The following is a 21,555-nucleotide window of genomic DNA, read 5'->3' as shown; positions in this document are numbered from 1 at the left end:
CAGTTCCTTTGCATGCTTGTCTCCTGTCAGTATTTCTTCTGTGTTTTGTTTTGCTTGCATGGAAGCAGATGCATCAGAGCAGGATTTGCTGCTACTCCTACCCAAAGCCATAATTGCGTGTTTCAGACGTGAGACCTAACTCCTTATGTTGGGCTGTGGTGATGCAGACAACAGATGGACTCAAAGCCAAGCTTCTTAGAATTAAGAAAATGTGTTTAATAACAGGGAGGAACCCAAATCTATATAATAATTCACATCCTGAAACAGCTCTAAGTGGAATGTTTTTAAAAAATCTTCCAGAGGTATTACTAGATTTTTAATTCCTGAACTGTGCATATATCACATCTGTTTCATTTAGCGTCTAAAACAGATTTTTACCACTTTCCATTCCTGCTAGCACTGAAACAATTAACACAGCAAAAGGAAAGTATATGAAACTCCCCGCTATCCCACTCATCAACTCAGTCCTTAAGTGCACTTGCAACTGTGTAGTCCAGCTTTGCCCTTGGCTTCACATCTGCAGCCCCACTGGTAGATGTATCCTGGTGGCTGGAGGCAGAATGCAGTTTTGGTCTGTGTTAGGAGGAAGAAAATTCAAATACAGTTTTCCAAAACTCAGGTAGCTAGTTCTTGTGATATTGAGATGTAAGTGGATCTCAGATGGGTATTTAAACAAGTGATGTAGACAAGAGATGTCAAACTCTAGATAACTTCCGAACAACATACTCAAAGGGCAGATCATAAGATGATGGTGAATGTGGAAGGCGTGACCATAGAAGAAGAAACAGAGGAAAAAAAATCAGCTAGTAGAAAAGTAAAAAGCATTTGCTTCACTGGAAAAGAAAGAGGAGTACGATGAGAGGACAAGAAAGAGGTTCATCCCCAACAGAAGAGAGAAAGAAACAACAGTCCAAAAAAAGAGCCAGGATGATCCATAGGATGTTGCATGAAAAAAAAGAAAGAAAAAACAGAGGATTCTGTAGGTATTTTTGCTCATATGAAGAAGAGGAAGGTCTTCGTGACCACTAATTTTTATTAAGAGTAATTGGCAATACTGTTGTCAGAGTCAGATTTAGACAAGTGAATACATAATGTCAGCTAGAAGGAAGGATGTGGTGCAAGGCTGGGAAAGATTCTGATTGGAAGGAAAGAAAATCCACTGGCTGTCCTTCATGGTAGGTCAGATGACACCAGCATAGCCACATTAAAGGTGATCAGACATGGCTGCCAGGGAAAATGCAAATGGAATGAAATTATAGGTGTCCTTCAGCAGGCAAAGAGCAAAGGCATGACTCAAGAGGTAGGATAAACTGAAGGCTCATGGCCCATTTTTATGAATAAGGTTCTGGGATGAGGACTGCTCTTGGCAATGGACTCCCTCTGGATTACTCCTAGGATTGCAGTCGCATGACTGATAAGAACTTTAAAGTAGAAACAGAGGGGAGAGGCTTGGGAGCCTCACTTAATCTTGATGCTTGATTCTAACGCAAGGAAAGAAACAAAAAACAGATAAATGACATTATTGCAATGGGTAATAGGACACGGAAGGGGAGAGGAATAGGCAACAAGAGAATATGGCAATAATATTGAAGAGAGGAATAAATGTTTGTGTGATACATTTAATGAAATTTGCTATTTAAAACTGGATTAAAACAGAGAAAATCAAGAGAAATGCTGTGCATTAAGACCAGATACATATAGGAAGTAGAATCTCTGATGCAGAACAAAAGAAATTGGTATTACAAGAACAATAGAAACGCATTGGAATAGTAATCTTGCCTCAAACACAGGCATTGAAAGATATGCATTATTTAAAAAAGAAGAAAAGGTAAAAGGCGGTGAGGTAGCAATTCTCATTAACTGATGAAGCAGACTGAAAAGAAATAAGAATTGATTGCTTCAGTAAAACCCAGAAACAGGCTAAGTCAAAAATCTCTTTTGGAAAGCCTGAAAGAGAGAATCTATGGGAATTAAAATAGGGTCTGCCACTCACTTTGATGGTTGGATTTTGTTATGGATAGAGATCACCGACTTATTATGAGAAACCAAGGGAACAAATAATTAGAAGAGTTTCAAATTCATCATGCACTAAGCAGTGCTTCCAAATATGGAAAAACAAACTATCTTTACATGAAAGGGACAAATTTCTACAGCAAGTAGTCGCAGGCTCTAGAGCATCACGTTTGGTACAGCTCAGGCAAGTACCAAAACACTTCAAGGCAACCGCTTGTAGAATAGAAGTTTGGTCTAAATGGCCATGAGTTTATTCAATTCCAAATAAGCAGAAGGACAAAACCAGGCCTTGACCAGTCTGTGAGTTTGAACTTGAAATGCCTGGCAAGCCAGAAAGTAAAAATCTTAAGACCTCTAGGATATGAATGTAGCAGGGACTTGGCCTCAAGAGTACAATAATCCCTATAAACTGTGGAGTAGGACAAACATCTGTCGCAAAAAGAGATGAGGGAGGAGCTGACACTGGCCAAAAGAAAGAGCTAATCAGAAAGTGGCCAAGCACAAGAATCGAAATCGGATGTCTAATCGCAACGAGGGTGAGCTCCTGTCACGGTGGGGTACTTGGTCTGGCTGGGAAGCATCCCAAGTGGCCTGGAAAGCCCAAGTCAATTTTTCATTATAATCCCATCAAGGGGCTGAGATTGGTGAAGGCACTACAGAGCACCAGGTCCACTTAGCCTGATGGGCAAGTATTACTCAGACAGCATTCCAGCACCTGGACTCTGAGTAACCCTGTGACAACACTGGAAAGCAGATTATGTGGGCACCAGTGACCTGTACCATTTGTGCAAGGCGTGAGGATCCTTTGATGTCCTTTATCGGTTCTTTGATTTCTCCAGTGCACCTCTCAGTATCACTGGGGTTTTCTCAGCCCGGTTGTTCCTCCTACCACTGCAACTCACGCTTTGGAAATTGCTGTCCGCTACATCACTCCAACATCCTACAGCATGCACCAAAGATTCCCAGCAGCATCTCTCTAGAGAATCAGAATCCTTTTTTCAGGGTTACAAAAACTTTTTAAAAGAGTGGATCTCACAAAGGGCATATGCCTCTTCCAGTGTGAAAAAAAAAATGCGTGTGGCTCTCCTCCTTCAGGCAACTTCTTCTCCGTGCATCAGGTAAATGATGAATTACCCTGTCAGTCAGAGATCTCCCTTTCAGGGAGATAAAAAGCATGGGCCTGAATAGAAGTTACTTGGTTTTAGCTGCCACGCATCCTCATGGATGGATGTGACAGGTTGCTTCTGCAGCACCCACAGCTGGGAGCCGCTCCTTAGATGCAGCATGGGATTCTGTGAAGTGCTGCAAAACACCAGCCAGGGCTGAAGCTTGGCCTTCTCCGCATCACTTGTTTACACAAAACACTGCAAAGGCTGCAGGGCAAGGACAGCATGGAGTTGCGTTCATATCTAAAGCCAGTGGCTGACACAGGCGGTCCCTGCTGCAGATGTGCCTAGGCTGGGAGCTAGTGGACAGGGTCAGCACCCAGGCCAGGCCACATCTCCCTGAAAATTATAAATATATATAAAAATGGCATGAGGAAAGAAAGGACTAGAGAACATTCACAGGCCAGAGAACAGCCCTGTCCAACAGGTGTTCTCATGGATCCCCTTTTTATACTTCTCACAACGAGATACTCCATAGAATCATAGAAGAGTTGGATTTGGAAGGGGCCCTTAAATGTCATCAAGTCCAACCAGGTTGCTCCACTGCCATCCGGTCTGCAGTTTACTTACAGGATATAGATGCCTATACCAGATAGTTTGAAGCATAAAGAAAACCTGCGTAAGTCCTACTCTAGTTTTACTGTACTGCCTAATAGATGCTCTGTCAAGTTATACATTTCTTGCTGTGACAAATTATTCTTCCTCTCCTGACAGGACCTCCAGCTGAGTCCGCTGTGCTCAATTAGGAGAAAATGCATATTTTAATCCGCCCAATGGTGTAGTAACATTTCACTCTGTGGCCTTGGCAAAGGAGCCATTTAACTATTTTTGCAGTGGTTTCACATGCAGCACATTATTCTAATGTCAGCAGCATTTCCGTCTGCTCTAGCTTCCCTGGCAGTACTCCCCTAGGCATCGGGACGTGGACAATTAAAGCCCACTTTATCATTTTGGAACCAACGATTTCTTTCCCCTGATACAGTTCATCACTGCACACCAGCTGCTCTCACTGTCACAACCATCTCTGATTCTCCAGTACACCGCAATCTCCTGGTGAGCTGTCGTGACCACTCTCCAGTGGTGGATCAGCAAAAGGTGCTCCTATACCCCTCCTGAAACGATGCATCAGGTCTCTCTTCAGTAGCCGTGATGAGCTCCAGATCTCCTCCCATCCATAGCAATGAACAGAGATCACCTCAAAACCACAAAGTCTATGGTATATGGGAAAAGTCTACCTCTTTCCAGTAAATGACCAGGACTTCCATGAAATGTCTTCTAATGCAGTAGTAGCACTTGAAAACTACCCAGGCATCACTCAGCAGTCATGGAGAAATGATAAGATAGGAACCCACATGATATTACATTTATGGTGCAATATGGCTGTCTTCAGTGTTCACAGGGAAAACAAACAATTAAGGGAAATATGCAGTTGTGCTGATAGATTCAGGATAGAGTCTGCCCAGAAGGATGGCACTGCTGGTTTTTAATGTCTTCAGGCTCTTCTTGGTCCTCTGTATCTCAGAAATACTTCTAGAGAAATCTTTAAATTCAAGCCCCAATTTTTACCCATTTATATTTTTGCAGAGGATCTTCTCATAAGCTGTTTTGCTACCAGTTAGCCAGAAGTTTGATCATTCAAAAATCTCATTTGCCCAAAACAAACTCATGGTCCCTGATGTATTCAGTAGCAAGAAAATCCCATTAATTATTTGAAACCATTGTTAGCTGAATTAATTCAATGTCTTCTACTCAACTTGTATAACAAAGGTTTGACTGCACTTCTTTTTCTTTTATGTGAAGCGTGCACTCTGGTACTACATACCCTATTAAAAATATATCTTGCCTTTTAATCAGCACAAGCAAAACAAAGATAAGCTCGCTGAAAAGGGCTTTGAAAAGCAGTTAAAGTAGCAGAGGAATGATGTGTAAGTCTCTAGAGTATATTTATCGTTATAAAATGTTATATAAAAATTTAATTGGTACCCATGAAAGTCACCAGCAGCTGGGTTGAGAGGGTTCTCCGTGGAACAGTTGAGCAAGGCAGCAGCAGAACAAATGTTTGCATTCTCAATACACTTAAAGCCTGTCTTGGAACACCACTGCTGAGTGGTCAAGCCCACTCTGTCCTTAATTTCTTTGATGTGGCCAGCCAAGGCAGGTCAAGGAAAGGGATCGGTGAGTAGTCTGATCAAATGCCTCAATTTAAAGATTTAAGGCTTTGTGTTGGCAAAGGCAGCCAAAGCAAGCAAATCAGGCCCATTTGAGATTAGGATTGCTGTATTTAAAACAACATTTTAAGGAATGGTTACTTTTTGCATCACATTGCAAAACATCTTCAACTCAACAGACATCTACTGTAGCTCTGATGGCCCAGGCACCTAGTAGGACATCTGAACTGTTCCAGCCAGCTGGATGATCCCATGAGTTCTGGGGAAAATCCAGACAGGTCAGGTCCTTGGTTAGGAACAAGTACAGTAGTGACCTTGCTATGAAAGTAGAGCCATGTACCCAGCAACGTGGGCTTTCATTAACAGCACTTTATTTCCACACGGTGAGCACTAAGCTCACACTTCACACGGTTTGAGCTGCTCACACAACACCACTGGTCACGTTGACACTGTGCATCGCTGCCATCTGACGTGGTGCATGTGCTGTGCAGATTCTGCTGCTGGAGAGCCAGCTGAACCATGAACTCCTCCGAGGTAGTTGTTAATGCTTTTTATTGTAGCTCTGTGCTGGATCTGAAACAGCACTTTAGCAATGAAAAGCTCCCCAGGAGACATGGGAATATCTCATTAGCAAAATTACTTTTTTCCAAGAGTGGTTTTTGTGTAAACATAAAGCCCTTCATTTTCAATAAGAGCATTTCAGCAGCCATCTCTTCTCCCTATTTTAATGTAATTTGCCAAGAACATGTATTCTTTTCTTGTATTCATATGGAAAGGAGTAAGACCCTTTAGGAGCTAGCCAATGAGATATATATTTCAGGCAACGATAAGAAAAACACAAATGTAATCTGGGTGTGGCTTTTCGTTTAGCCATTTTCTTCTTGCTTAGCTTTTTTTATCTCATTCAGTGAGATTAACCCTGGCCCCATCACAGCAGGGTCTTACTGGGTTGTGGTATCATACCACAGAAAGGGTGGAGGAGAGAAGTTTCACAGGACTTCGTTGAAGTAGGTACAAGCCTCCTCGCTGCCCAGCACAGGGAGCCCAGACCAGGCTCAGTCAGAAGCACCAGTGACCCTACACCGCCAAATCAGAGATAAGCAATATTCAATGTGGTTTTGTTATTTCTTTCTTTTCTTTTTTTTTTTTTTTGGAATTAAGGAACCAGGAACAAACACAGAAAGCAAGGAAGGGCTCGAGGAAATGTAGTTAGGAAAACAATGACATGTGTATGACAAATAACTTCTAGGATAAGACTTGAGTAACCTTGACTTGTTTTCACAAGCACAAAAAAAGCAAGTCTGGGAGACCGTCATCAGACCTTGAATGAAGGAAGGAGACTAAATAAGGCAGGAGAAATGGCATGTGCAGCATTTTACCCCTCCGCACTCTGGGAATAGCATAGGGAAGTTTAAGAGGGACTATAGGTCCTGCGTAATTCGCAGAAATGCACTGTAGGGCAAGGATCAGCTGGAATAACCCTTGATGTACAGCCTCAGTGCAACTGGTCAGAGCATCAGTAGACCAATAGACTTGTGGTAATTGGATGCCCTGTTAGATCACAGAGGCATGGGGATACCTGTTATCTGTCAAAAGTAACTGTATGGAAATCCCCATAACTTTGTGTGAATTAGGACCTAGATGTTACCCTACGTTTTCCAGGAGACATTTCAGTGCTCTGCATTCACCAAGTGAAGCCCATGTAACCTGATTTCAGCCTTCCACCTCAGTGATATATCAAACGCAAAAGTGAGACTGGTCAGCACTTTCTCAGTGACAGATTTCTCAGTCTAGAGGAGAGAAGGACGTGCAGAATACTCAGGCCAAAGACCCTTCACAGAAAGGGTCATTGGGCACTGGAACAGGCTGCCCAGGGAGGCAGTTGAGTCACCTTCCCTGGAGGTGTTTAAGGCACGGGTGGACGAGGTGCTAAGGGGCATGGGTTAGTGTTTGATGGGAATGGTTGGACTTGATGATCCGGTGGGTCTCTTCCAGCCTGGTTATTCTATGATTCTATGATTCTATGATTCTATGAAAGCCTTGGTCTGGCAAAGCTGATGTGCAGCAGCTAGATCAGCTGCCAGACTGCATCCAATGAGCATTGAACGAGCAGTGGAGTCATCTAGCCATTGGAGAGAACTTCCTTTTGAGTATCACTGTCTCAGGGACAGAAGCGTATTGATACACAGCTTTCATGCCCCGGTTTCTATCATAAATTTGGAACAGAGTTTACAAAGCAGGTCATATTAAAAACCTGCAGAAGAGGAAATTATTTCTGAGGTCAGAGGGCACGTGTAACACTGTCTAAACAGTACTGGAGCTGACTTTCAAGTCCCAGCCCAGTATCCTGTCAGAGGTTATTTTCTTCGATCTTTCTTACCTACCTCTCCATAAGACAACAGCGTATTTGTATGCCGCCTCCACTCCAGAAACACTCACCTTCAGGAAAAGAATTCCAGCTAATTCTGAACAAGCACTCTGATGATCAGTTCATTTGCAATTCCTTGCAAGGAAGGTTTGGGTGTTGTATAATACAAGGCATAATACCAGCCACTTCAATAAGAGGAATCAGGAGAGATGTGTGAATAGGAAGACGAGAGTTTGTCCTTGAGGGAGGACATTTAGCATACCTAGAAACACAACGATTTTTAAAATTAATTAATCCCCTTAAGGAATTGTGAGTGATGGATTAGAGACCTTAACTGGGGAAGCAGTCTGTGACAAGGTGTGTGTTGGAGGAGGCACTGAAAGGCTGTGAGTTTGCAGTCTCAAGTGCCTAAGCAAAACCATCAGCCTCAGAGTGGAACACATTTATTGGCTGGAGAAGGAGAGGCTCAGGGGGACCCTCAGAGCTATGCGCAAGTGGAGGAGGATCTGCAGCACCTACTGCTGTCCTGCCAGCCAGCTCTGAGAGCAGCTGTGTGAGAAAAGGAGGGGGAAAGCTTAACACAGCATCACCAGAGAGGAATATAGCATGAAATGACATTTTTAAACATATTCTTGACTCTGAGAAACGTCTAGATAAGCAGGGTAGCAGAGGATATGTAGATTTCTTATTTTAATGGAAAAGAACAGCAGGACATGGCTTCAGATATGCTTCCTTACTAAATCTGTCTGTTAGCTTTCGAGTCTGAGTCATCTCTATCTTAGTATGCAATGTGTTCCACCAAGTAATGAGATTTCTTTGAGTTTCCACTGTATTAGATTTCTCTACACATCAAATATTTAATAAGAATTAGCATCCAACCATCCTCCTTCCTCCCCTCCACAATAATGTTAACTTCTATTGAGACATCAACATTTTGCTATTCGCAGTGCAGCTTTGAAGGGTAAGTGAAAAAGCACTGTATATTTTTCCAAGGGATTTGCCATGACCCTCTGCAAACACACGGTAATTAAGAAAAAGAATGACCAAGAGAAAAAGACACAGTAAACTGAAGGTGCGAAAAGAGGCCTCTCATTAGTCTTTGTGTCAATTACAGTATCTGAGGAACAATTTCATAGCAATAGCATATTTATTTGATGTGCCACAGATATCTGGGCTCACTGTTAAGGATGGCATTTGCTCTTAATGCTTAAAGTACCTCTTTAACGAAATGGCACTCCATAAAAATTTAGTGTGTTCCTACTGTAATTAAAAAGCCCTAGTCATTTTTGCATTTATGATATAAACTATAATAGCTGTAAAATCCTGCAATTAATTTGTGCCAACATTTCATACTTGAGAAATTCTCATTACAAATTTCATTACTTATTCACTTATCTGTAATTTGTCCTATATAACCTAAAGAATATTAACAAATTTAGAGTCACTTTTGCTCTATTAAAAGCTAAATAGAAAAGCCTTTCACCTAGCAAGCCAATTACGATAACATTCTCAAGGCTGCTCCAAAATGGTGGTGAGCTACATTTGGACTATATGAAAAGAAATATTCTTTACGTAGCATAAGCCATAAACGACATACAAAGCCCCTTTGAAACTGTGTGATGCATCCTTAGCTAATCTACCACACCCTCATTAGTTTAAATGCATTACAAGGCTTAAGTGTCTTACACTGTGGATGTGAAAATTATGCAGAGCTATCTAAGGGCAGGACTGGTTGTAAAGCAACAAGGAAATAGGCATGTATCCAGCTAAAAGCAACAATGCAAAGTCCAAAACACAGGGACTTCTGCTCCTCCTTACCTCCTCAGTTTTCTCCCCTGCTGTTCACAGCCATAATTTGCACTCTGGATGTCTGCAGAACTTAGAAGGCTGTAAAATCTCAAGGAGTGCTTGTAGCACTACACTGACACAAAGCTCCAGTTTTCCTCTAAACAAACGACAGCACTACCAGAAGAAGACAAAAGAAAGGATCAGCAAGAGAGGGCTGCACACAGAATGGGGAGAGGGAATTGGTTTGCTCTGTAGTTTCTCCAGGCTGCTGAATTGTGACAGTGATACAGCAAAAAAAAAGAAAAACAAAACCAAACCAACTGCTCTTGAAATTTTGACCATATCTCCTTCACAGTTTTTTCCTCTCTGGGGCACACGCTCCAATCCAAAATATGCCAAAATTCTCCTGCAACTTTTTCAGTAAAGGAAAACATAATCTCCAAGACCACTGACAACCCCTGGCTCCATCCAAGTGCAGTCCAGTTCCACACAACCTCAAAACAGCTTTTCAAAAAATGTTCTTCATGAACTTTCACCCTCTCCATTAGCTCAAACTCACTTTTGATTGAAAGACGGCGCTTCACTCCTTTCCCAGTTCTTGGTCACACATTTGTAGCTCAGTACCACTCACCACACCCACAGGACACTCCTGCCAAATCTTGCATGTGATGGTTAAATAATGGCACCAGAAGCCGAAAGGAATAGGCAATAATGCTGAAACTCACATCAGTCCCCTGCAAAAACAGGAATAAAGAGATTTCTTCCTCATACTGCAAAATTCAGAAGTACAACTCCACCTTCAAAAATCAGCCCACTGAACAATTTGTAATACAGTTACAGTAACACAGGCTTTGGGCACACCCTGAATATTTTCTGATACACTCAAAAGAAATGAGTTACTATATCCTAAAGCATGCCGAGGCTGAAACAAGAGAAAACAAACCGGGATAACATCAGCTTCATTTAACTGAGAAGTGTCAGAAGCCTGCCAGTAAAGAATAAAACTTGATTCCAATGGGAAAAACTGGGCTGACTTTGTGTCTAGACTTTGCAAACATTATGAAAGCCATTATAAAGCATTAAGCAGATTAGAAGTATTGTGGAAAACAGGGCCTAAAATCAAGTAACTTCATCTCCCTGCAACTGGACAAAGCCCAAACATGTTGCACCAGGAAAGTGCCACTCAGTTTCCACAAAAATCTATTCACAATGAAGAGAGACTTAAATATAAATGTATGTACTATATGAAGACATATATATGAGGAAATTCTCTCCTTCCCAACAATATATAACATGATATTGGTATTTTACTAGCTTTTATACCACATTAATTATATTTCAATGTATTAATTATTTCTACAAAATTTAACTTTGAGACAGGAAATTAATATTTTGGCATAAGCAATCTTGCTTCTGAAAATGGCAGCTTTAACACAACAAACAATACCTATATCCTATGTTCACACATGAAAAAACATAGGCATACTTATTAGTTTTGTGTGCTCTACCTTTTACAGAGTATTATGGTGTAAATTGAAATTTTATGTGATTTAATAAACTTATATGATAGCCAAGTACCTACACAACTGTAACAAACTCTATTCCTCTCTTAATCAGGGCTCTTGGTACATGCAGGGTCCTCTTTCATTATCAAAGCCTTAGCTTATGAGAAATCAGACACTTCAGTAGTACATTTACAGCATCATAGGCCTTCAAATATATTGCTATGTATTCTGGAGGATAGTTGTAAAGTAGAATATAGGATCTACATTTCTTCAGCCATGAATCAACTTTGCAAACAAGTTATCCAGTAGAATTTCCATTGTGCTGCATAATGAGAGGGTAGCAATAAACCAATCTTCACACCTACAAACAGGTGGGGGTTTGTATCAAGCTGACAGACACTAAAACGCAATAACAGAAAGATTCAGGTGAGAGAAAGGTTTATTTGGCCTCCAAATCTCTGGTTAGTTCTACAGAGAGAATACCGAAGATTTAAAGTTTCTTTGTCTTTGGTGCACTGGAGGCAACAAGTGACACCAGCTGCCATCTTTCAGAAAGCTGCTGGCTCACCTAGATAAACGGTCATCTGTAGAGAGGCTACTGATGCACAAGGTTTCTGTTTTGATCCAAGAGTCTTCTTGAAACATGCGTAAATGCATTGCAAATACGGGGTGCAGACACCACTCTGCAACTGCCTTAAGGACAAAGACCATCAGTACTTTGATGCTGCTATTCTTTGTATTGATATTGATATATATTGATATATTTATATATATTCTTTGTATTCTTTGGGTGCCATCTCTTTACTTGCCATGATTATGACACCTTTAACATCCTTTCCTGTTGAAATAAAGGGTGTCTAGTAATCAGGGTCAATATTTACCCAAGTTATCGGCAGGAAAGTATCAATGATGGAAGGATTCAATCAGGCCACCTTAGCCTCCATGAGCCACCCTCAAGCATTTGCAAATATTTTAAGTGAATGAAAGATGTTTGATAGGAATGGTTGGACTCGATGATCCGGTGGGTCTCTTCCAACCTGGTTTTTCTATGATTCTATGTTTACTTGCTCCCTTTGCTGCATGGAATGCCAGCAGAACTATAAACAGGGACTGTCAGAGGCAAAGGAGTTGCCACTGGCTTTTTGTTTTAAGTTTTAAACATAACTTCTAAGTTTTAAACATAACCTTCCACCTGACACTTTTAATGTATTTTTGCACTCTGGAGTACAGATCATTGCACCCAAATTCACACCCAAAATACATTTTCTGTGTTTGCAGTACTTTCAGAAATTATGTTTATGGAATATCCTTGGAAGGGAATGAACTCTTTATTCATAATACATAAGCTTTACATTTTTAATAACAGAATTAGACCTTCAGTGGTTTTATAACTACACTATTAGCCAACACATTCTGGTTTCAAATTAATTCGAAATAACTCACACAATGACTTTCTGCAGCCAGAACTGGAGAAGCATGGACTTTGAAGTAGGCAGTGTCTGTTAAATTAAGCGATAATTGCGGCTACCACTAATGAAAGCAGAGAACAATTTCCTTATTCCTTTGCACATAGCCTGGATTTCTTCCGAGATGGCAGAATGGATGAGCTGCTGATCACCTTTTGCTGAAATCTGATTTCAGAAGTGGCACAAAGGTCTCTGAATAAACTGCATTTCTCAATATATTTTCCCTACTTTTTCTATCATGCAAATAGATTCTTCTAAAAGCATGATGACATTTCATACGTACACCAGCATGGAGTCTATGCTACCTTCTCACTAAATACCTATATTGGATTAACAATTCCCATCCTCAGTAGGATAACGTCCTGCTGTGGCAGGAGATGAGAAATTTGCAAATGCATGTGAGACCTCTTACAGATGTCAGGGACTTGCTGCTCCGAGTGAAAGAGAGCTCCTCTTCAAAACAGCATTCAAATATGTGTGGGAGCTTTCCTGAGGGCAAACTAGCCAATGGCTAACACAACAAGGATCAAACTGGAGTAGGTGCTGCTATAATATGGTTATTTATTACATAATAAGGCCACGTTAACACATTATACACATGCTGAACTTCAAGATTGGTAAGAAACATATAGTATTATGAAACAGAAAATATATTTGGGAAAACAATATTGTAATAACTGTCTTAGTCACTGCGCTGAACAGTATGTAGAGAGGTAAAATTCACAAGACATGGGGCCTGCAAATAAAATGTGTTGTCTTGGAGTGGAAAAACCTCAACTCACCCCTTCCTCCCAAGCCCTTCAATGTCTTAGGTTTCATAGGGCTTTATACCGCAATACTAAACTGAACAGAATTATCTATGTAAGTGCTACTACTGCATACTCAGCATCTGCAGTGATATACTCAAAATCCAATGGCAATATCCCCATGTATCAGGTGAGGTATAAACTGGAACTGTTTGTTTTGTCCACACACATCAGAATCAGTTACTTTACTGCAAATATTTCTGTGGCAGATTCAAACAGATCAACACATGCTAAGAAAGACAACTAGCGCTGGGCAGTTTCAAACTGTGGCGGAGAAAAGATTCTCTCCTGATGAGGAGTGACAGGTCCTCATATGATAAACCTGTCAGAAGTGTTACCTAACATTGTTGTCTGCATCACAATCTGTTTCCCTGTAACACTGGGTCTGAGTAGCAGTAATAGAATTAATTATACTTCATTTTGCTGTCTTTAACAGTATTGACCAAATTTAAGAACAAATGAGAAGCGCTTATCAAGCTTGAAGAAAATAATCCATCAGTGGCACAATTTAAATTCTCTGCAGTTCTCTTATTAATCAAAGTAACACTTACTATCCTATCTCCACTTCCCATTAACAGTCATTAAGCACTGTTGCTGATTGAAGCAATTTCTTTAGGGATCTCAACCTCATTTTTAAGTGAACCTTCTGCAGTGGAAAACAATATCATACAGGAACAGCAACTTCATGAGAGGAAGACGGTTCTTCAATCATGTTCTGACCTTGACATTTCTCTACAGCAGAAGTTCACCAAGTACGCAACCAACGTGCTCCAAACTCATGCCACCTTTCTTTTGGCAGCACCCAGTGCCCGCCTACTAACCAGGAAGGAAAAGACCACTTCAAAAGAGGGTTATAGCCAGGAGGTTAAATGTCTTTAGCAATTGTCCCGGCCTGCATTGGTGATTATTTATAGAGGCTTTTCATATGCAGGGAACCAATAAACAAAAAAAGAAATGAGGAGACAGCTCATTCTGTCACCTTACTGTCACCCCTCGGAGAAATCCAAGCCATGATAAATCTCAAAGGTTACATGCTACAGAAAAGATTTCTGATGTTGACTTTTTCTCCCTGTTATAAACAATGCCATAGATTGATAGCTTTTGTTGGAATAGATGCAGTCCTGTTCCGAGAAAGACTAGCATATGGATGTAACACAAGGGGGCAGGGAAAAGCCTGGGCAATAAGCACTGAGCTGCAGCAGCACAGATCATAGACTCCTAGAATCACCAGGTTGGAAAAGACCCATCGGATCATCGAGTCCAACCATTCCCATCAAATACTAAACCATGTCCCTCAGCACCTCATCCACCCATCCCTTAAACACCTCCAGGGAAGGAGACTCAACCACTTCCCTGGGCAGCCTGTTCCAGTGCCCAATGACCTTTCCATGAAAAATTTCTTCCTAATGTTCAGCCTCAACCTCCCCTGGCAGAGGGGATACATGTTCAGGGCTGTGGGTGCACTGTCTGAGCTCTACACTCTAGATCCCAGGCTTGTATGTGGCACATGACCGCACAGAGGAACAAAAAGCCCTTTATGATTCAGGGGGTTCCCATGACACTCTGCACGCTCAATGAGTTTCTCCTGTGGACAGGGCTTGTTGGATTCTTGCAAGGCCCTCAGGCATGTTGATTTTCTAACACAAGTCTTCATCTTGTGCCATTGTCCTCTAGCTCAGCATTTCTTAGAATACTTTACTTTTACTGCTTGAGATAGTTTTAAGGAAAATGCTTCCCTTCCTGAATCAGGAACGATACTGGGAGGCTGGAGAAATCAGAGCTAGATTGTATTCAAGCAGCAGTAAAAATTCTGACCTATAATATGTCATAACGATGCTTACACGTAAGGCAGAAGTTCCCTGCATCACAATTCAACTCAATAAAAGACAGATTTCAGAGCCTGACTGCATCTCAGCTTTTCCACATTTCTTTCAGAGCAGAATTTATATTGACTGGCCATTTTTGTCACATATCCATCTGCCTCTTGGCCTTTAAACCTAAATTTTTCTGGCTGCTGTAGGGCTGTGGACATATCAACCCTAGTATCAGCCTTATTCAACACAAAACTCCAACATTTAAGAGCTCGTAAGAGCGATCATAAATGTTCACATGAACTGTTTCCAAAGTTTGCTGCCCATCATACTGAGTAACTGAGTTCTTTTTATCCTTTCAGGGAAGAAAAATCCACTAGTGGTATTAATTATAGAGATATCACTTCTGCTTAAGAAGTATTTGATCTGCAAATTAGTGGGTGCTGGGGAATAATTTAGGGAAGTATCACTGGATACTTGCATGGGTCTCATTCTGTCAGTGTCCCAGTTGCCAGCAAACAGATCACTGACCTTGAAGGGCATTGGGTCTATCCTAGCATGGCTACTTCATACCCACTGCCACAGCCCTCCAGCTTCAGGGAAAGAGGGAAAAAACATGCAAGTTTGGCTGTATGCTCTGCCTTCTTACCACCTTTACTTGTATTTGTACTGAATGAAAATACAGTACAACCTTGGAATTTGGTAGTCAAACTGCATGCTGATTTTATTCCATATATAAACAGTAGGCTGAGTACCAGGTTGGCAAAATTCAGCTTAGAATAAAGGAAAGAACAAAACACTACTTAACTTTTATGCAGCTAACTACACAATTCCAGACTCCTCAGTATGAAATGTTAGGCTAGATTTTGGATCAATGAAATACCTAGTCCCATTAAAGCACTCTAAAAGAAAAACGTCTCACAAAGTGTCCCATTAGGCTGACAAATTTACAACACTATGAATAGAAAACCAGAATACAGCACTATGTTCAGAGAGCATGAATGGATTTCAGCTCTGTAGTGTTTCATCTGTGTGAAGAAGGTCAGATAGCTTATCACATACTTTTTCACTATTTATCAGCTCCACTTACTACAGACACATGTATTAAAGTAAATTAACAGTCAATTGTGGAGGGAATTATGGCAACTGTAGTGGGACGGAACAGAGGCACATGGGAACATGGCAAGTTTAAGTTTCATCTCTACATATGTCACTTACCATTAATGCTAAAGATGATTAGGAGCGAAATTAATTTCCATGGCCTCACATACACTGGACATCACCCCAGCAAAGCTATTGGTGTAGGGTGGGAAAGTTCAGCTCTGTTCTTCAGTAGCTCCATATGGAGGCATAACACTAATCTCATACAAAATGTGAGCACTCTATTCATGTAAACATGATTGACACAGTAAAATAATTTTAAACAAAGCAAACATAGGGGGAAAAAGCTATAGGAGGATGGAAAGGCTCATTCAGGGAAAAAAAACCTTACTTTCTCTTTCTCCTTCTTGAATCTAGCCCTGGTTGTAAGTCCTGTAAACCAGACAGAATATAAAGTCACTAATTGCAGCACAGCTATTGAAATAATTTATGCCATAGCATCCATAGCATCCTGTCATATTTCTAGGGCACTTGGGCTGCAGTAACTACGTATTCTAATAAGTTAACTCATTTCATTATATAGCCTGTTAGTCAAATGAACTGTTGGGAACAATCTGTTCCTAGTCAAGCCAGAGCAGGCTGTTTATTTAACTACGACAACATTTTACAAAAAATAAGCACGTTTCATACCACAGTTGAGGAGTTGTAGATATTTTTGTCTTGTTAAAATGGACAGATATATGACAGGACAAGGGGAAAAAGGTAATTTTTATTCTTATGCTTTTAATTTTTAATGAGAGCGCTGTATTATGATAAGCACTTCCAGCACATCTTATATAATAGAAAAATAAAATATCTCTGCACAGAACCAAGAGTCATATAATGTTGAAGGTCACTTGCCATACAGGTTTTCATATCATATCAATAGTTCATTGATATGATGCAAGAGCCAGGCAAATAAATGTAATTAAAATATAATAGAAAAATAATAAAACCCTATGGGTTTTGTTTACACTGGAAGTTAGCAGGAACCCTATTACCTCTGCAAACTATTTTCACGTAGCACAATTCAGGTGGAATTATTGCCATGACCTTTTAAAAATGTAAAAGCGTGAATCGATAGCCTTTCAGGGGTACGACTGTGGAGGCAGAACCAGCCATGCTGTGGTGGTGTGTATTTCTGCACCAGAAGGCAGCTAAAACCTAATTATCGTCAATCACATTAAGGTAAATCAAGGTGGTGATGAACACTTTTCAGGTGAGCGTAGGTGGGCACGCGCCTTTGAGCACACAAGCGCGTATCTGCAGATCTTCCAGCGCCCACGAGGTGAGATTTAAAGGTGAGTTATAGGCAGTGTCACTCATTTACAATAACTAACATCAGTCTGTCAGAAATAGCAACCTGAAGATGATGTACGGGGGCTGGCAGGCTGCCACCCTCCCGCAGACCTTGTAGCCACAAACTGCACTGGATCTTTGAGGTCATCACAACATTTACTTGGACTCTGGCAATTCGGTATTAAAAAAATAACTGAACATTGTTCAAGCCCAAGGACAACACAAGAAACCCCATTTTTATGTTTCTTTCTCCTCTTCTTTCAAAGAGTTGGCCCTTATAGTTCATCTTTGGAGGTCATGAATCGGAGGGGAAGGGGATGGAGGTAGCGTTCTACAAACTTCCTTAGCGTTCTACAAACTTCCTGCTGCTGCAGGCATTCCCCTTGATCCCACCTCTGGAGAATCCGGAGAATTTTGAAATATTCAGGAGGAGTCAGAGCAAACATTTTATAAAATTAATCTCTCCACCTATCAGCAAAATATTAACACATACAAGTGGTTAGTTTCATTCGATGGCCTAAGGATGAAAGCCCAGCATTATTCAAACACACTTCACTGAAAGATGCATAAGGTTGTCAAACAGCATTGAAATCAGGAGAGTGCTGGCGACCCAACACAGCTTTTCTGAATGCTAAGCTGTGGTTCACAGGTCTGAGCCTGGCAAAGCAACGGGCTTTAAACCATCTCTCTGTGGAGACTGAAACCCACTCCAGACCAGCTCCTCCTGGTACACATCAGCAGGTCCTTAATATTCAGTAGTACCAGAAGACCATCCTCAGTCATAGATGAAAAATGGACTGACAATCCGGAATGTCCACTGTTTGTTGTGTGGAGTCTGCCAATAATGATACTAAAGAGAAGAAAAAGAAAAAAGAGAAAAGGAAAAAGAAAAAAAAAAAGAAAAAAAAGGGAAGGGGGAAGGGGGAAGGGGGAAGGGGGAAGGGAAAAGGAAAGAAGGGAAGGGGGAAGGGAAGGGGGAAGGGAAGGGGGAAGGGAAGGGAAGGGAAGGGAAGGGAAGGGAAGGGAAGGGAAGGGAAGGGAAGGGAAGGGAAGGGAAGGGAAGGGAAGGGAAGGGAAGGGAAGGGAAGGGAAGGGAAGGGAAGGGAAGGGAAGGGAAGGGAAGGGAAGGGAAGGGAAGGGAAGGGAAGGGAAGGGAAGGGAAGGGAAGGGAAGGGAAGGGAAGGGAAGGGAAGGGAAGGGAAGGGAAGGGAAGGGAAGGGAAGGGAAGGGAAGGGAAGGGAAGGGAAGGGAAGGGAAGGGAAGGGAAGGGAAGGGAAGGGAAGGGAAGGGAAGGGAAGGGAAGGGAAGGGAAGGGAAGGGAAGGGAAGGGAAGGGAAGGGAAGGGAAGGGAAGGGAAGGGGAAGGGGGAAGGGGGAAGGGAAGGGGGAAGGGGAAAGAAGAAAAATAAAAATAAAAAAGAAAAAAAGGAAAAAAAAGAAAAAAGAAAAAAGAAAAAAGAAAAAAGAAAAAAAGAAACAAAAAAGCCTTATACTGAGTCAGGGACAGTTTTTTTCAAAAGCATCTATTCACCTTTGTAACTTTGCACGCAAGAAACAGATCAAAAATTGAGGCTGGCTGTCTGAGGTGCCAGCCAGTCTGGTCATCAAAGTGCTGGAGCATCTGTGCCACCAGTGAGTCACTTGGGTGTGCTCCAGTTCAGTGGCAGCCCCTCCAGCAGCGACCACATCCATCCCTCACAGCCCCTGCCAGCACTCGCGGCTGCTCCTGTTGGTCAAGAGCTAATCCCACTAAGCAGGAGATGCACAAATACTTCTAACGTTACCCTAGTTTTAGCAGTCAGTCACTGGTAAAACCTCTCAGTAAACAGTGAGCTGCTGCTCAGTGCTACTGGAGTAAGGGGTACAAGATTTAGGAAACCGAGGTACTAAAGTGCAGCCAAGTGCTTAAAACCTATGTGCCTTACAAGAGAGCTGGGAATACCATCATATCACTTAACTCTCATAAGAATGCAGGTCAGCAAAATAAGTGACTTTGCTTCTATTGGACCTGAACCAGCTTTAGCTCCTTCTCTATATAGGAATTTATTTGCTGTGTAAATGTCCACTGAATTTATGTGATGGTAGTACCTACCACGCAACCACCACACAGAGCATCCTTTAGTGCTCTGCTTCACAGTATACTATGCTTCCCACCTCTCACAAGTGCTGTAAAGCGATTGTTGTTGACCATTGTCTTGTTTTAATGTCTCCTAAATAATAATAAACTGTAACAGTAAAAATAAATAAATAAATAAAAATTTATTCTGCTCCGAGCAATATATTTCTCAAGGACTAACACATGATGAAAAAATAAATTTCCCTTCTGGCAACTTAATTTGTAGATTACTGGGGCTGTTTGAAGATAGGATTTTCACATTAAACTTGGAATCTGCATGACTGTTTAACATCATTAAGGGACTATTATATTGACTGCAAGTAACTGGTTTCCATGTGGTTATATCAATCTATTTCTGTAAGACTGTACACTAGTTGTTCCCCTAGAGTACTCCTCGTAATGCTGAGAAAGTGTCAGAAATAATGACTGTCTACCTATATCTGCAATAAAACGTAGAGCATGGATATTATAGTTGTAAGTATCAAAGATTTATTTCATGACTGCAGGTAATGATGAATCTTTTAGCACAACTAATGTCTAGAGGAAACCTCTCTTCTTCTCTGAGCTGTCACATGGAGACTATTTATAGGGCCCTTAGTGCTGTGGGGCTTTAGCATAAAGAGGCAATGTGTCTGAGGTGCCACTGGATGGAAATGTTAGCAAGGGCTCCCTCTCATTGAGGATCTTTTAGTAGATGGCATTAGATTCCCTCTTTGTGTGTTTACGTCCCCCCAAAGACAGGGGACAGATGTTTAACATCAGACCATTAATCCCTTCGCCCAGGTTCCTGTGACAGCGCAAACCCAACAGAATGAGCCCTTTGCCTTTGCTCAGTGTAAATGCCGCAATTTACTGCTGATTTACAGAGTAGGGTCAGGCCATTAGAAACTTGGCAATCTTCTGTACAGCTGGAAAACAATATGCATGATAAGCTAAAATTCAATACCTTCTCGCACTAATTAAATGGGTTCCCACCAGGACAAAAACACAAATTACTAACAGGGCTTTTCTGCATCCCTATGCATTTTTCCCTGCAGATGTGACCATGCTTTACTTGCGTCCCATTCTCCTGACCGTGCTCAAAGATTTAGCTCACATTTGTAGGACGAGGAGCTGCGCTCTGATCAGCACTGTTTCTATTGTCTATTTTTCCCATTCTCGTACTCTCGGTTTTAAAATCCTCATCATTGGTCACAGCAGGCAGGTGGACGACAAAACCAGCAAGGAACACTACAAAAATCCTAGCCTCGTTTCATTACACAGATGGGCATCTAGATGGCAGATGCATCCTTTAAACTGGAAGCTCACAAACATTGTCATTTTAGAAAGCAAAACAACAGCAATACAACAGCATCCTTTATTTCAAGTCCAGGATAATTAACCTTATTCCAGGACAGTGCCATGAATCTCTGTCACAAACTGTCATCTGATGACATCGCAAGCATAAGGGAATATTCAAGCAAACTTGTTCGGAAGCATAAAAAGTAATAAAGTGACAGATCTTGTAGAGAGAGTATTTTGGGGGAAACCCCATCCACAAAAAAAAAACAACAAACCCAAACCAAAAACGAAAACAAAACAGAAAAGCCATTTCACAGTTCTGAAATATGCCTGAAATAATTGGGATTCATGCATCTGAAATATAAACTCCGTCATTCACGAAGCCAAATAATAGTCTTTATATACTTAGAAGCCCCTGAATAAAAATCTAAACAGACCATGTGTGTTCAGGTGGGACTCTGGAGCTCTCCCAACAACATTTTGCTGAATAGTGAATAATATTCAGCTCAAGTATGGTTTGCTTCCAGACTTATTCACTGAGAAGCAACAGCAAGATTCTGAACAGCTGGAGGTTTAAGTAAGAAACAAAAATAGCTACAGGCTTTAACTCAGATCCAAATGGTATGAAT

The 21,555-nt window shown here is 41.3% G+C and overlaps 1 protein-coding gene and 1 long non-coding RNA gene across 2 annotated transcripts in view; one reads left to right on the top strand and one right to left on the bottom strand.

Moving 5' to 3' along the window:
* Positions 1 to 21,555, top strand: part of NFE2L3 (NFE2 like bZIP transcription factor 3) — a 280,625-nt gene that overhangs the window by 229,811 nt on the left and 29,259 nt on the right. The window lies entirely within an intron of this gene.
* On the bottom strand, positions 15,626 to 21,132 carry LOC138721708 (uncharacterized). The gene is made up of 3 exons (XR_011337604.1): positions 20,742 to 21,132; positions 16,584 to 16,624; positions 15,626 to 16,452 (listed from the first exon to the last, which is right to left on the bottom strand). It is a non-coding gene; the product is annotated as an uncharacterized lncRNA (long non-coding RNA).

This window comes from Phaenicophaeus curvirostris, chromosome 6 (genome assembly GCF_032191515.1).
Source record: "Phaenicophaeus curvirostris isolate KB17595 chromosome 6, BPBGC_Pcur_1.0, whole genome shotgun sequence".
Classification (NCBI taxonomy): Eukaryota; Metazoa; Chordata; class Aves; order Cuculiformes; family Cuculidae; genus Phaenicophaeus; species Phaenicophaeus curvirostris.
The sequence above is the reverse complement of the archived record's forward strand: the minus strand, read 5'-3'. Positions and strand labels throughout refer to the sequence as shown.